The 17,095-nt window shown below is 34.9% G+C and overlaps 1 long non-coding RNA gene and 1 other non-coding gene across 2 annotated transcripts in view; both read left to right on the plus strand.

Moving 5' to 3' along the window:
• The window catches only part of LOC131819572 (uncharacterized), a 91,623-nt gene that overhangs the window by 60,489 nt on the left and 14,039 nt on the right, over positions 1–17,095 (plus strand). Inside the window, exon 4 of the long non-coding RNA XR_009349243.1 lies at positions 16,566–16,718. This is a non-coding gene — a long non-coding RNA (uncharacterized LOC131819572). The remainder of the gene's footprint in view (positions 1–16,565; positions 16,719–17,095) is intronic.
• LOC131822817 (U4 spliceosomal RNA) lies at positions 15,392–15,527 on the plus strand. Its single transcript, XR_009350322.1, has one exon. It is a non-coding gene; the product is annotated as a U4 spliceosomal RNA (small nuclear RNA).

Raw genomic sequence — 17,095 nt, forward strand, 5'->3', positions numbered from 1 at the left:
GACTGTTTCCTTTGCTGTATAAAAGCTTTTTATCCTGATGAAGTCCCAATAGTTCATTTTTGCCTTTGTTTTCTTTGCCTTTGGAGACATGTCTAGCAAGAAGTCGCTGTGGCTGAGGTGGAAGAGCTTGCTGCCCATGTTCTCCTCTAGGATTTTGATGGATTCCTGTTTCACATTGAGGTCTTTCATCCATTTTGAGCCTATATTTTTGTGTATGGTGTAAGGAAATGGTTGAATTTCATTCCACATGTGGTTGTCCAATTTTCCTAGCACCATTTATTGAAGAGACTGTCTTTTTTTTCCATTGGATATTCTTTCCTGCTTTGTTGAAGACTAATTGACCATAGAGTTGAGGGTCCATTTCTGGGTTCTCTGTTCTGTTCCATTGACCTATGTGTCAGTTTTTATGTCAGTACCATGCTGCCTTGATGATCACAGATTTACAGTATAGCTTGAAGTCTGGAATTGTGATGCCCCCTGCTTTGTTTTGTTTTTTCAACATTCCTCTGGCTATTCAGGGTATTTTCTGATTCCATACAAATTTTACGATTATTTGTTCCAGTTATGTTATCCTTATTTCTACTCTTGTTCTACTCTATCCTTTGAAGGAAGGTACAGTGGACTGAATGTGTCTCTCCAAATTTCTTACATTAAAATCCTTATCCTAATATAACAGTATTTGGAAATAAAGTCTTTGGCAGCTATCTTGACTATAAAGGTAGAGTCCTCATGAATAGGATTAGAGTCCATATAAGAAAAGGTCAGAGAGCTAGTGCTCTCTCTGCCATGTGAGGATACACAAAAGTGTCAGTGTGTAACTCAGAAGAGGAACCTGAGTACTGACCATTTGGTCTCAGACTTCAAGCTTTCAGAACTATGAGAAATAAATTTCTCTAATGTATAAGCCACCAGTTTATGGATTTTTGTTATAACAGCCTGAGCTGACTAAGGTAAAAGGGCACCCAGAGCTGGCGTGGTACTCATATTGTGGCCATGGTGTTCTTCTGTTAAACATAATCTCACAGATGACCAATATCTGACAAGGCCACTCTGTGATCATAGTGCAGCAAGACAAAGCAAAACCAGTTCATAATCATTTTTGAGCACAGATACATACTAGGTCACTGTGAAAACCTAAAAACGGCCAAATACCTCTCTCTCCCAGCTAATACAAATAACTGACTTTTTGAATGTAAAACTAAACCGCTTACAACTTTAGCCTTACTGTTCTGGCTTCTGAGATAAAATTCATTAAGATATCCAATCATATAGGGGCACCTGGGTGGCTCAGTGGGTTAAGCTGCTGCCTTCGGCTCAGGTCATGATCTCGGGGTCCTGGGATCGAGTCCCGCATCGGGCTCTCTGCTCAGCAGGGAGCCTGCTTCCTCCTCTCTCTCTCTCTGCCTGCCTCTCTGCCTACTTGTGATCTCTCTCTGTCAAATAAATAAATAAAATCTTTAAAAAAAAAGATATCCAATCATATATACCTCATCTTCTTTATCTTATAAAGAAGATGAGGTATATATGATTGGATATCTTAATGAATATATATAATATATATATATTTTATTTGTATATATATATAAAATGCTGGGAAAATAAGTTCATAATCATTTTTAATCATAATCATTTAAAAACCAGTTCATAATAATTTTTGAGCACAGATACATACTAGGTCACTGGGAAAACCTAAAAACGACCAAATACCTCTCTCTCCCAGCTAATACACATAACTGACTTTTTGAATGTAAAACTAAACCACTTACAACTTTAGCCTTACTCTTCTGGCTTCTGAGATAATATTCATTAATATCCATATATATGGATAAAGAAGATGAGGTATATATGATTGGATATCTTAATGAATATATATATATATATATATATATATATATATATATATATATATATAAATGCTGGGCAAAATAAGTTAATCAGAGATCAGAGAAAGTTGATCAGAGAAAGACAATTATCATATGGTTTCACTCATATTTCGAATATAAGAAACAGAGCAGAGGATCTTAGGGGAAGAGACGGAAAACTGAATGGAAGGTCATCAGAGAGGGAGAAAAACCATGAGAGACTATTAACTATAGGAAACAAACTGAGAGTTGCTGGATGGAAGGTTGGGGGCTGCTAATTGGTGATGGGCATTAAGAATGGCATGTGATGTGATGAGCACTTGGCGTTATATACAACTGATGAATTATTGAACAGTACATCTGAAACTAATGGTGTACTATATGTTGACTAATTGAATTAGTTAAATTAAAAAAGAAGATATCCAATCACAGAAGTACTCATTCTTCCTGACAGCATCTTTGAACCCACCCTGAAATCACCTACCACAAGCCCAAATACTATAAAAAGTTTTTCCTATTATTTTCTTACCAAGGCACCCCATGGTTCCCATGGTTATGTTTCCTGTGCTGTAGCAAACATTAATAAGCCAAAGTTTGACTACGGTTGTGTTCCTGGTGATCTTTGACTAGTGGACACCAACTTTATACAATTAGTCTCAATAATGTAGCATATTTAATTTTTTAGGACAATATAGTCTGATTAATTACATACAATCTAAAAGGCTTAAATTCCAGGTTCTACATGTAGATTCAAGAAGTCCATATCACAAAAGCTTTATGTGGTTACTTTTCCATCTAGCACTACTGTATCTCTAGCCCATTATATATAAACTATTCTTTGAGCCACTAATTAGAAGCCTTTTCTCTGATCATTAGACAGTAAAATTTTTTAAAAAATTAAGAGGTATATTTTGGATTCACATCAATTAACAAGTAAAGCATAGCTGCAAGATAATGGAAAATAACTAAAGAATCCCTCACTGAATCTTTAAAGTATGCATATACTCAAGTGCAGGAGCTACTCTAGGATACTTTTTATATTCAACTGGGGTCAATAGTAGATAAATAAATACAACTATTAACATTATGTTGCAATTCTTTAATAGAGTCTTGATTAACATTAACCAAGTGAATAACACAGAAATCAAGTGATGCTTTCATACCACTTGATGGTATTAACTCTAAGCAACACAGGAAGTTCAAATCCTGTCCTGCCAATCACTCATGATCAATCGTATCTGGTTTCCAAATAGTTATTCACAAAGATCATGAGCTGAATGGGGATCTATAGAATTAATGCTCTTAGGGTCAGACTTTGGAAAATGCTGGGCAAGTTATAGTTACAAGATTAAAAAAAAAATCTCCCTTATACCAAAATGTACAGACAACAATGATTTATTTCTATCTTTATTCATGCTCTCATAATGTTCTACACTATTAATAGCAACACAGGCTCCAGATGTGCCTTTAAATACTTTTATAAATATGAAGAGCTGACTCTGGAATCTTTCTTTGTTTCTCAGTTCACAATGTGTACATTATGTTTGCTAAAGCTGCTATAATAAAATACCACAGATTAGGTGGCTTAAACAAAAGTAATTTATTTCTCATAGTTCTAGAACTTAAAAGTCCAAGATCAAGGTGTAGGCAGGTTGATTACCTTTGAAGTCTCTGTCTTTGGCTTGCAGATGGCCAACTTCTGGCTTTGTTCTTGTATGGTCTTTCCTGTATATGCATGCCCCTGGTGTCTCTCTGTGTCCAAATTTCCTCTTACAAAGACACCCATCAGATTCCATTAGGGCCTACCAATATGACCTTATTTAATTATAATTACCTATTTAAAGACCCTAATTTCAAATAAAGTCATATTCTTAGGTACTGGGGGTTAGGACTTTAACATACGAATTTCAGGGGAAGGGTACACATTCATCCTATAACAACATGTAATGTACTCCCTTTCCCAGCCCACTCCCTTCCTACTTTTATGTTTTCTCTTCATCACTAGTTTTCAGAAATTTGTATGATGGATTTTGGTGTGGTTTTCTTTGTGTTTTACCTTTTTTGGGGGGGCATTTATTGTGCTTCTTGATGTGTGGTTTTATAATTCTTTATTAAATTCAGAGTATTTTTGGACATTTTTCCCCTCAAATACATTTTAGGTCTTCCCTTTACTTCTGGAATTCCAATTACACATATTCTCAGATTTTGTATCTCTGAATTGTCTATTTGAGTATTTTGTCCCTTTTTCTAGTGTTTTTATTTAGCATTTTAGCACACATTTTCTAAAGTTTATTTGTCAATAATATTGGTCATTTTCTATGAAATACATTGCATGCATTTTTTCTCCAGTTTATCATTTGTCTTTTGAATTTGTTGTTATGTAGAGTTGGGGTTGGGGGAGCATAAAGAATTTTTTTTAATTTTTAATTTTTTATTAACATATAATATATTATTAGCCCCAGGGATACAGGTCTGTGGATTGCCAGGTTTACACACTTCACAGCACTCACCATAGCACATACCCTCCCCAATGTCCACAACCCAACCACCCTCTCTCTACCCCACTGCCCCAGCAACCCTCAGTTTGTTTTGTGACATCAATAGTCTCTTATGCTTTGTCTCCTTCCCGATCCCATCTTGTTTCATTTTTTCCTTCCCTACCCCCAAACGCCCCACATTGCCTCTCAAATTCCTCATATCAGGGAGATCATATGATAATTGTTTTTCTCAGACTGACTTATTTCGCCCAGCATAATACCCTCTAGTTCCATCCACATCATTGCAAATGGCAAGATTTCATTTCTTTTGATGGCTGTATAGTAGTCCATTGCATATATATACCACCTCTTCTTTATCCATTCATCTGTTGATGGACATCTAGGTTCTTTCCATAGTTTGGCTATTGTGGACATTGCTGCTATAAACATCCGGGTGCACGTGCCCCTTCAGATCACTACATTTGTATCTTTAGGGTAAATGCCCAGTACTGAAATTGTTGGGTCATATTTTCAACTTTTTGAGGAACCTCCATGCTGTTTTCCAGAGTGGCTGCACCAGCTGTGCATAAAGAATTTTTTAAGGTGGCTGAATTAATCTGTTTTCTTTCTTTGCTTCTGATTTTTAATTATACAAAGACACTCCTTATATCCAGAATATAAAGGAATTAACATGTTTTCTTTTAGTACTTCTATATTATTTTTTTAACATTTGGTTTTCTGGTTTATTTGGAGTTCATGTTTTAAACTTTGTGAACCATGGTTTGTTGTTTTTTTTTTTTTTTTTTTTTTTTGATTTTTTATTTTTTATAAACATATATTTTTTATAAACATATATTTTTATCCCCAGGTCTGTGAATCACCAGGTTTACACACTTCACAGCACTCACCAAATCACATACCCTCCCCAATGTCCATAATCCCACCCCCTTCTCCCCAACCCCCTCCCCCCGGCAACCCTCAGTTTGTTTTGTGAGATTAAGAGTCACTTATGGTTTGTCTCCCTCCCAATCCCATCTTGTTTCATTTATTCTTCTACCCATTTAAGCCTCCATGTTGCATCACCACTTCCTCATATCAGGGAGATCATATGATAGTTGTCTTTCTCTGCTTGACTTATTTCGCTAAGCATGATACGCTCTAGTTCCATCCACGTTGTTGCAAATGGCAAGATTTCATTTCTTTTGATGGCTGCATAGTATTCCATTGTGTATATATACCATGGTTTTAACCTTATTTTTTTTTTCCCACTGACTACCATTTTTCCCAGCTATTTTTTGCCATTGCCTAGAGTCCCATATTTATCATATGCTAAATTTCCATGTGGATGTGTATCTGTTTCTAACTTTGCTATTCTTTTCCTTTGGTCTTCTGTTTATTAATGGATCAGTATTATAGTTTTAAGTATGGTTTACTTAAACTACAGTTTAAGTATTGTAGTATTTCAATAACTATTAAACTAATCACTTGCAATTGGTCTTCTGCTTTAGGATTTACAAACAAAAATTTTATTTTTATTATTCTGTATGAACTTTAGAGTCAACTTGTCTAGCTCTATGAAAAAAATAACTTGGCTGATTTTTATTCAGGTCATATTTATAAATTATCTAAAGCAGATAATTATACATGACATCTTTATAATGTTGAACAACAGATTTTTTTTTCATTTGATGCAGCCTACTTTTGTGTTTTTCACAAGTGTTTTAAAGTTTTCTTCATACAGATTTTACATATTTCTTAGGTTTATTCATAAGTAATGTCTTCTATTTTGTAGCTTTTGTAAATATGGTTTTATTTTCAATTATATATCCTCATTATTGTTGTGTTTTCATGTGTATTGATTTTGTATGTTAACTTCTTCTCCTGCTACTGTACTTACTTCATTTATTGTTTGAGTTCATAGTTTCATTGGTAGGTATTGGGAGGCATAACTTGAATGAGTGTCCTGGGAGCTAAGAAGCACAGAAAGCAAAGTGTTAGTAGACTTAGAATTTGTATCACTTCCTTTGATTCCAGTACCAGATGGCAGGTCTAGAATCATAAAACACTAGCTAAGATGGACAATACTTGTGAAAGCATGGTAGGCTGAATTACAAATGGAAGGCAGTTACTATGCCTTCCAGGTATTCTCTTCTTATAAGAAGAGACTTTTCTAGAAGTATTCATACTGTTTTGCCTTGCCAAGGCCATTGCCTTTTTAGAGACCCATGAGTCTTCAAGAAACTATTAAATTATTATGAGTATTCATTTGTATTCATCTCAATTGTCAAGGGATGAGGAAAGCCTGGACAGAATCTTTTCTAGAAATACAAATAATGTTGAGGAAGATGCAGATAATACACATAAACATAATTTGATGAGCAACAAGCCAACAGTCAGACAAAAGGTAGTAATGCTTCCAAGATGGTGCTTCACCACAATTACCCTCCAGTTTAAGGTCCAATTTGGAGTAGAGGAGAAAAACAATATGAGAGAGACATCTAAGTGCAATGCAGTGTGTTGTTCTGGGTATCTCTCTACCCTCTGGCTGCTGGGTCACTAACTTTGGATGGCTATCCTCAGGGCATACATAAGATTAGATAGGAAGTCCAGCTGACCTGTCAGTAAGTGGTGATTCATTTATGCTGGTACAATGGTATTTATTTCCACTATTCTATTTTCCCATTTTTATGTAGGTAGAATAATACTGAATTACATGTAACATATATTTTACAAATATAGATTCAGTGGTGATTTTGGCAGATTAATTCTTGCTGTAAGACCCTCCTCCAAAAAAATTGCAAAGGAAAACTAAGTGGGATGACACCAGAATCAAGGCTACTGAATGCCTTTTGATCTATTATTCATTCTTGGTTTTAGATGCTTCTTGCTACCAACTGGTAGAAAGTGGAAGGTAGGGGAAAAAAGGAAAGTGTAGAAAAAAGACCAAATCAATGACTAAACCCTGGACCTGACATAAATAACAATTCATAATCTCTATCACCCAGTTTCATTTCTTAAAAAACATTAATGAATAAATTAAGTGAATGAATGAAAAAGGAGCTCAATATACATGTTATGGATATAATGCAAAGCTGATGTAAATAAAACATTAATGGTAATGTCTTATTTACCATTTTCACTCACTATTCGTATCATCTTTATATTCTCAACAGTCTTTTTTTTTTAAGAAAATGAACTTTAGTATAATAACATTTAAACCTGGCAATTACTATTTATTTAAATTTTTTTTTATTTGAGTGTGGCTGACACACAATGTTACATTAGTTTCAAGTGTACAGTATAGTGGTTCAACTTCTCCATACATTATGCTATGCTCACCATAAATATAACTACTATCTCTCACCATACAACCTTATTACAAAATCATTGACTATATTCCTTATGCTGTGCCTATTACTACCATGACTTATTTATTTCAGAACTGGAAGACTATTTCATATTCCCCTTCACCCATTTTGCCCATCTCCCAATTCCTCTCTCCTCTGGCAACCATCAGTTTGTTCTCTGTATTCATAGGTCTGATTCTGCTTTTTGTGTGTTTGTTTATTCATTTTTGTTTTTCAGATTCTGCATGAGTGAAATCATATGGTATTTGTTTTTCTGAGTCTGACTTACTTCACTTAGCATAATACACTCTTATTTATCCCAGAAACAGAAGAGCCCATGATGTTAAGCTCTTTAAATCAATGTTTAACTCTCAGATGATTATGTTTAAAGCAAATACACCACTTATTGTAAAACTGCAATCCAAACTTAGATGTTCTTTATTTTCCAAAACACACTCTTTTAAAAATGAGTAACAGCCCCAAAATTTCAGAAACATAATTCTGCATGAATCTAAGTCAGAAAGTCCCTGCAAAACTGTGTGTGGTTTTGATATATATTTATGTCTATTATATATGCAGTTTAAATTAGATATTTCCTGATTACATTATATTTGCTTTATTTAGCTTAGTTTTATGCTTGTTACACACACATATTTTAAAATTAACACCTTATAAAATTCCAAAATGCAATTCTAAGTCATTATTTGGCTATGTGTGGTTTTGTACAAATTCCAGTAAATTTTCTGCCTGGGTCCTACTAATAAACATCAACTTAAGAATGAAACCATATTCCAACACAAAATTTCTTCTAGTGATAAATAGCATGCTAGCTCTGGAAAATATTTACCACAACATTGTGCAGTGTGACCTTCTTCCAAGATCAGTCAGAAACAGCTGGTCATCCTAATTCCCAGTGTAAGCATTATATTAAGGCAATGTAAATTCTCCTTAGATTGTACCCAATACTTGGCAAGATATCAAAAGTGGGTGTGAGAGAAGGCAAACACCCAGGAATCAAGATAAATAATATTCTAATAAATTCAATAACTGAATTTCAATAAACTCAAAAACTAAATAACAGACTTCAAATTATTATATATTTTTAGATTTGTATTTATTTACTTGACAGACATCGATCACAAGTAGGCAGAGCAGCAGGCAGAGAGAGAGGGGGAAGCAGGTTCCTCACTGAGCAGAGAGCCCGATGTGGGGCTCAATCACAGAATCGAGATCATGACCTGAGTCGAAGGCAGAGGCTTAAGCCACTGAGCCACCCAGGAGCCCCAAATTATTTTTTTAATGTGATAAACATCAAAATTTTATATGAAGACAAGATCCATCTATACTTGCAAGACCCCATCTCACTCAACTCATCCTACTCTAAGTTCTGGTTTCAATACAACTTTATTTACAAAAGTAGATGGATAGCCCATAGGTCATAGCTTGTCAGCTTGTTTTTTGTTTTTGTTTTTGTTTTTGTTTTGAAAAATGTGTGTTTTGGTGCTCCCTTAAAATACATTTGAGATGAGTACTTCATTCATCTCACTCTATATGTAAGTATACAGCTGGCTCTTGTGTCTATGTATGGCAAGCCCTATTGAACAGTATACTTCAGATATCTGTAGTTGATTAAACATAAAGTATATCTCAATGAAGCTGTTAAAAATAATAATGAAAAACTCTTCAGTTGTGAAGCTGTAGAAACTTTTATTTACTTTCACTCCCATTCACTAATCGATTCACAGGGCATAAATTTTACTGGCTTGTATTTAAGGAGAATGTTATCTCCTCTATTTCCATGTTCTTCTCTGTACTGATGTAGATTATGGTAGAGTATGAAAAAGAAGGGACCTACGATTACTTTCTGACAATGTAGTTGTGTACTAGTTGGAATTAGGTTTATCTGTGAGTTATAGAATAATAGCAGTAGTTTAAAAAAGATAAAGTTTATTTCCTTCTCTCTTTTCTTTCTGATCTACAACCTTTATCCTTCTGGCTTAAGTAGGTGACCTCTGAGCTCCTACAGCAAAATAGGAAAACAAAGAAGAGGGTAAAGGGGACATTCCAGCTGTCTCTTTGGGAAGGTTTCTGGAAGCTACTACCATAACATACTTCTGTTTTCATCCTTTCCACAGATTGTAGCCAAATAGACACATAACTTAGCTGTAAGGAGCCCCAGAAATTATTATGGGTGGCCATACATGCAGAATAATGGATTATTATTCATTAATAATAATGAACTAATTCATTATTAATTAATAACAAATTATTATTTCACAAATAATATGAAATATATTATGGTACTATAAATAGTAATATAATTAAATATTATAACATTATAAATAGTATAAATATAATAAATAAATTATAAATAATTTATGAAATTATTATTTCATAAATAAAGATAATTTATCTTTTATCTTTATGGGATTAGGAGTCACCTTTCTCCTCTCTAAAATAAGGGGGTTTGCTTCATGACCTAGAGGTCTTCCCAAAATTTAATATTCTGTATTGTAATTAAATCAGAAGCAAATGTGAACCCAATTTAGCGGACATTGGGAATGAAAAGAGGTAATAGGGGACGCCTGGGTGGCTCAGTTGGTTAGACGACTGCCTTAGGCTCAGGTCATGATCCTGGAGTCCCGGGATCGAGTCCCGCATCGGACTCCCAGCTCCATGGGGAGTCTGCTTCTCTCTCTGACCTTCTCCTTGTTCATGCTCTCTCTCACTATCTCTCTCTCAAGTAAATAAATAAAATCTTTAAAAAAAAAAAAAAAAAAGAAAAGAGGTAATAGTAATAAAGTTAAACCTGAGTGAAAATGGGCTCTCTGGTTTGAGTTCAATAACACACAAGGAAGTACATTTTAAAAAGTAGTTATACAGAATGGTTAAAATGCCTCTTTAAATCTGTATTTATATATTCTAAACTGGATATAAAAACTGGGAGTTATTTTAATAACGCTTGTCACTTACATTTGAAAACATGTTTAATTTTTTCCATGAATAAAGACCAACCTTTTTATCCTTTTTCTCTTGATTAAAAACTATTTTAAGCTAACTAAGATATGCATGTTCAATCTGATGTTTTTTGTCTTTTGGGGAAGATTTAGTAACAATGACTAATTTGTTCAAATGTTATATTGCAAGACAGCAACCAGTATTTAAAGATATATCTGGGGGCGCCTGGGTGGCAGTGGTTAAGCCGCTGCCTTTGGCTCAGGTCATGATCTCAGGGTCCTGGGATCGAGTCCCACGTCGGGCTCTCTGCTCGGCAGGGAGCCTGCTTCCCTTCCTCTCTCTCTGCCTGCCTCTCCGTCTGCTTGTGATTTCTCTCTGTCAAATAAATAAATAAAATCTTAAAGATATATCTGGAAGATTTTAGAATCGTTTAACCTTAAGTAGCTAAAAAGAAAGCATGGAAATAAAGATATTAATGTATTTTTTAAGTAACTGTAAAGATCTCTGACCAGAGAAATTTAATAAAGAGCAGGAAAGTTGAGTGATTTTTGAGAAGACACTTGGGAACTGGAAAGATTTGAATTACAGCTTATTTTGTAAATGTTCAAAACTTCCTATTTTCCTAAGGTCTCAACAGCCTCACAGACCCTGCTATGAGAACCCCACTCAGGTGACCAGCAGTATGGCAGTATGGCAGTATGGCAGTATGATAAGTAAGGTTGGTCTCTGCCACAAGTTCCCCTTCTTACCCTCCCCTGACTGTGATCTAGTGACATTCAAATACATCAATGAAATCACCTCACCCCTTTGCTTGTACACTCCACTCTGATTCCAAATAAAGGTACCTGCCCACAGATACTCTCTCTTAGTTTCTTACCCACTATGCTAAGTCCACTCACACAGAGCTCCTCCTGGGTGGCTTCCTGAATGGTATGCAAGTAACTTCCTCTTCTAGGACCCTGAATATAACAAATCTCTTTCATTTTCATATGTCTCTCTATGCTGTTATTCTATGTCCATACCAGACTGAGCATCAAAAATGGTCCACTTTAAGTAACATAATTATCCCTTATAACATGGAGTCCTTGAAGCTGTGCTGGAGTGACTTAACCTCTTTGAGCCTCAGTTTCATCCTCTAAAACAAAGGGTTGACAATATAACCTGTATAATAAAGTAATGATACTGCCTTAATATCATCATGCCTATGAACTGCTTAACTTGAAGCCTGTTACATGGGGATTACTCAATAAATGTATTTATCATTTGTTATCATTGTTAAAATAGGAGAGAACCCAACAAAAGGAGGGGGAGCAAGAAAGGCAAGTAGGTTTGTGATGAGGAAATGTAGCAATTTTTTATACTCAGGAACAATAGCATTTGTGAGGAGCATAACGTGGTGGAATCATAAACAAATGACTTTAGGAAAAGCCATGATTCCTAGGTGCTGGCATAATGATAATGGAAAGGAATATATGTAGATGACACCATTCCTGTGTAAATTCACCACACTCAACCTGTATTCCATGTGCCTCAAACCCAGAAGCATTTGAAAAACATGAAAAGTCTCGTGATATATGGGTTTTAACCAGGAAGCACCTCAGCTGTCTTACTGTGGAAATCACACAATCAAAATGTTTCCCAACCATACTTTCTCACACACACTTATTCCTTACATCTGCAGAATGGCACCAGAGGTATGACGTCTGTGAGTTTTATCTGAATAGTGGATGACCACAAGTCCAGCATGCCATAAAATACTCATTTTGCCTGGCTTCACAGAAAGAAAATACATGATTCTTAGCCAGTGTGAAACAGTTTGATGATACATGGGAGAGAACAAGGGAAGGGTGAAATATATCCATTGGCTACTTTGCAATGCAAAATATAGTAAATATCCACTACTCTGTGTTTGTAAAAATAGAAATATACAGTATAATGCAACAAAGAGACATAACAGACTAAGGACAAAGGGCACAATTTCTGGAATGAGTTAAATTAATAAATGTATTATTGAGTCATCAACAAAATGCTGGAATAAATTAGGTACTCATAAGTTTAACTCTTAGTTTAAAATATCAAGAGGGGTGCATTTGGGTGGCTCAGTGGGTTAAAGCCTCTGCTTTATTCCTAGGGTCCTGGGATCAAGCCCTGCATTGGGGAGCCTGATTCTCCCTTTCCTCTGCCTGCACTATACCTACTTGTGTGCTCTCTGTCAAATAAATAGTCACTTCTGAATATTTTCTCCCATTCTGTAAGTTGCCTCTTTGTTTTGTTGACTGTTTCCCTTCTCATGCAGAAGCTTTTGATCTTGATGAAATCCCAAAAGATCATTTTCGCTTTTTATTTCCTTTGCCTTTGGAGACATATCTTGAAAGAAATTTCTGTGGCCAATGTCAAAGAGATTACTGCTTATGTTCTCCTCTAGGATTTTGATAGACTCCTGCCTCATGTTGAGGTCTTTTATCCGTTTTGAGTTTATCTTTGTGTATGGTGTAAGAGAATGGTGGAGTTTCATACTTCTATATACATAGCTGTCCAATTTTCCCAGCACCATTTATTGAAGAGACTGTATTTTTTTTCCACTGGGTATTTTTTCCTTCTTTGTTGAAGATTATTTGACCATAGGGTTGAGGGTCCATATCTGGGGTCTCTACTTTGTTCCACTGGTCTGTGTGTTTGTTTTTGTGCCAGTACTATGCTCTCTTGGTGATCACAGTTTTGTAATAAAGCTTGAAATCAGGCAATGTGATGCTCCCACCTTTGTGTTTCTTTTTCAACATTTCCTTAGCAATTCGGGGTCTCTTCTGGTTCCATACAAATTTTAGGATTGTTTGTTCCAGCCCTTTGAAAAATGCCAGCGGGATTTTGACCGGGATGGCATTCAAAGTATAGATGGCTCTAGGCAGTATAGACATTTTAACAATGTTTATTCTTCCAATTCATGAGCATGGAATGCTCTTCGATCTTTTCGTGTCATCTTCAATTTCTTTCATGAGTGTTCTGTAGTTGTCGAGTACAGATCCTTTACCTCTTTGGTTAGGTTTATTCCCAGGTATCTTATGGTTCTTGGTGCTATAATAAATGGAATTGATTCTCTAATTTCTCTATTTTTTCGCTATAGTGTAGTAAGAAAGCAACTGATTTCTGTACATTGATTTTGTATCCTGCCACATTGCTGAATTGCTATATGAGTTCTAGTAATTTGAGGGTGGAGTCTTTTGGGTTTTCCTTATAAAGTATTATGTCATCTGTGAAGAGAGAGAGTTTGACTTCTTCTTTGCCAATCTGAATGCCTTTTATTTCTTTTTGTTTTCTGATTGCTGTTGCTAGGATTTATAGTACTATGTTGAACAACAGTGGCAAGAGTGGGCATCCTTGTCATGTTCCTAATCTCAAAGGGAAGGCTGTCAGCTTTTCCCCAATGAGGATGATATTCACTGTGGGTTTTTCATAGATTTTATGAAGTTCAGGAATGTTCCCTCCATCCCAATACACTGAAGAGTTTTAATCAGGAAAGGATACTGTATCTTGTCAAATGCTTTTTCTGCATCAACTGAGAGGACTGTGTGTTTCTTTTCTCTTCTCTTATTGATTTGTTCTATCACATTGATTGATTTGTGAATGTTGAACCATCCTTGCATCCCAGAATAAATCCCACCTGGTCATGGTGGATAATCTTTTTAATGTACTGTTTGATCCTCTTTGCTAGGATCTTGTTGAGAATCTTGGCATCCATATTCATCAGGGATATTGGTCTGAAATTCTCCTTTTTGGGAGGGTCTTTGGTGAATATGTTCACCAATGACAGTACAGACAAACGCTGATATCCAAGATCTATAAAAAACTCCTCAACTCAACACACACGAAACAGATAACAATGTCAAAAAATGGGCACAAGATATGAACAGACACTTCTCCAAAGAAGACATACAAATGGCTAACAGACACATGAAAACATGTTCATCATCATTAGCCATCAGGGAGATTCAAATCAAAACCACACTGAGATACCACCTTATACCAGTTAGAATGGCCAAAATCAACAAGACAGCAAACAACAAGTTTTTGGAGAGGATGTGGAGAAAGTGGAACCCTCTTACACCGTTGGTGGGAATGCAAGTAGGTGCAGCCACTTTAGAAAACAGTGTGGAGATTCCTTAAGAAATTAAAAATAGAGCTACCCTATGACCCTGCAATTGCATTGCTGGGTATTTACCACAAAGATACAGATGCAGTGAAAAGAAGGGCCCATGTACCCCAATGTTCATAGCAGCAATAGCCACAGCCGCCAAACTGTGGAAAGAACGGAGATGCCCTTCAACAGATGAACGGATAAAGAAGATATGGTCCATATACACAATGGAGTATTATGCCTTTATCAGAAAGTGTGAATACTCAACTTTTGTATGAATATGAACGGGACTGGAAGAGATTATGCTGAGTGAAATAAGTCAGGCAGATTCAGTTATCATATGGTTTCACTTTTGTGGAGCATAAGGAATAATACAGAGGACATTGGGAGTTGGAGAGAAGTGAGTTGAGGGAAATCAGTGGGGGAGACAAACCATGAGAGACTGTGGCCTCTGAGAAACGAACTGAGGTTTTTTTTGGGGGGGTGGTGATCCTGGTGGTGGGTATTATGGAGGGCACGTATGGCATGTAGCACTGGGTGTGGTGTATAAACATAAATTTTGTGGTGTAAAAAATGAATTTTGGAAGACTGAAAAAAATTAAAGAATGGAAGAGCAGCTTTGCGCAGTGGCAGTATCGTAGCCAATGAGGTTTATCCGAGGCGTGATTATTGCTAATTAAAGAATGGAAGAGAAAATCTAGCTTATCATATTTTAAGTGGCTTGCCTAATACTTTATTATTGTTCTATCCACTGATTTGAAATGTTACCTTAACCATTAATCAATTTCCCTTAAATAATAGGGTCTCTTTTGGTATATTTATTCTGTAATTTTTTTTGTTCATTTATTTATTGTGTCAATGCCAAATTATTCTAATTATTGTACTATTGTATTTTAATATATAGTAAAATTAAATTAGCCCCTCATAACTCTTTATTTTCAGAGTATTATGGTTATTTTCACATTTATTTTATTCCAGATAAACCTGGAATCATTTTGTCACATTTTATATCTGCATTACATTCCAAATAACTTAAATTTATATGTTAGTAAAGAAAAAAATCTTTTATTTAAATGTTGTATCCCTACCTAAATAAATAAATAAATAAATAAATGAAATGAAATAAAATAAAATACCAGAATGGTAAATATAAAGGCCTAAACTGTAGTGGACTGGTCTCTGATGTCGTAGGAAAATCAAAATATCATCAGTAGTATGTGTAATGCTGTATTTATGATGCCTTTTTATGGACATTGGCTTAATTATAAAATTCTATTTTTTTCTTTTTTTAACTTTAGAATCAAAGGAACCCAGGAAATGAGGACAAAGAAAAAGAACATTAATTAGTAGGGTCTCAATGAGCATTATAGTAATAGGGTATCATGCTGGTCTTTCTAATACACAGTAGAAACCCAGCCAGTCATGTCCGTAGTGATTAATTCATAGATTCATAGCTCTAGATATTACATTTCTCAGTCAGGATGAATGAGTCCAATCAGCCAGGTCTGCAATGACTCCTAGTTTTAGTAGATGTTTTGATAGTAGTTGTTTTGATAGTAGTAGTTTTGATAGATGAACAGTTTAGAATGTCTAAAATTCCCAGTGAAAGCTCCTGGTTATAGTTGAATTAAGATGGTCCAATTTTATATATATATATATATATATATATATATATATATATATATATATATAATCATTAACAAATATTTTTAAAATGACAATTATTATTAAGTTTTTCTAAAGAATTATGTTGTCATAAATGGATTTTTTTTTACTTGACTATTTCTAGGTGCAAAGTGATAGTGAAATACTACTTAATCTAATACTCTTCTCAGAATATACTACATAAAAATGAAAATGCAAGAACTGTGATGTGTTACCCAAAAGTCCAACCTGATAAACCAGTAGAGGCAAAGAGACTCCAAAATTGGATCTTCTGGTTGTACGTTACTTCTTTCTTATACATATACATTATTGTATTTTTTTTGAAAATGGCTATTATATTTCAAAGTATATTTAAATAGTAATTTTAAAATATTAAATTTTATATAAATGTGTCAGTACCAGTTCCTCACAGGCTTGGTATTTCTCACCTCTTTTTCTGCTCTCCATATTCATTGGCTAAATATATAAATATATAAAGTCAACATGTTTACATTAAGCCCTCTCATTTTCACACAAACAGAGTGCTTAAAAAATCAAAATTAAACCTTTTTCTTAAAGGCAGAGTGATTTATATGTTGCCTAAATTTTCATAAGACAAGAAGCTAGAAAAATCAAGGAAACAGACCCTCTATGCTACAGTTTTCAAAACAGAAT

Source organism: Mustela lutreola, chromosome 1 (genome assembly GCF_030435805.1).
Source record: "Mustela lutreola isolate mMusLut2 chromosome 1, mMusLut2.pri, whole genome shotgun sequence".
Lineage (NCBI taxonomy): Eukaryota > Metazoa > Chordata > Mammalia > Carnivora > Mustelidae > Mustela > Mustela lutreola.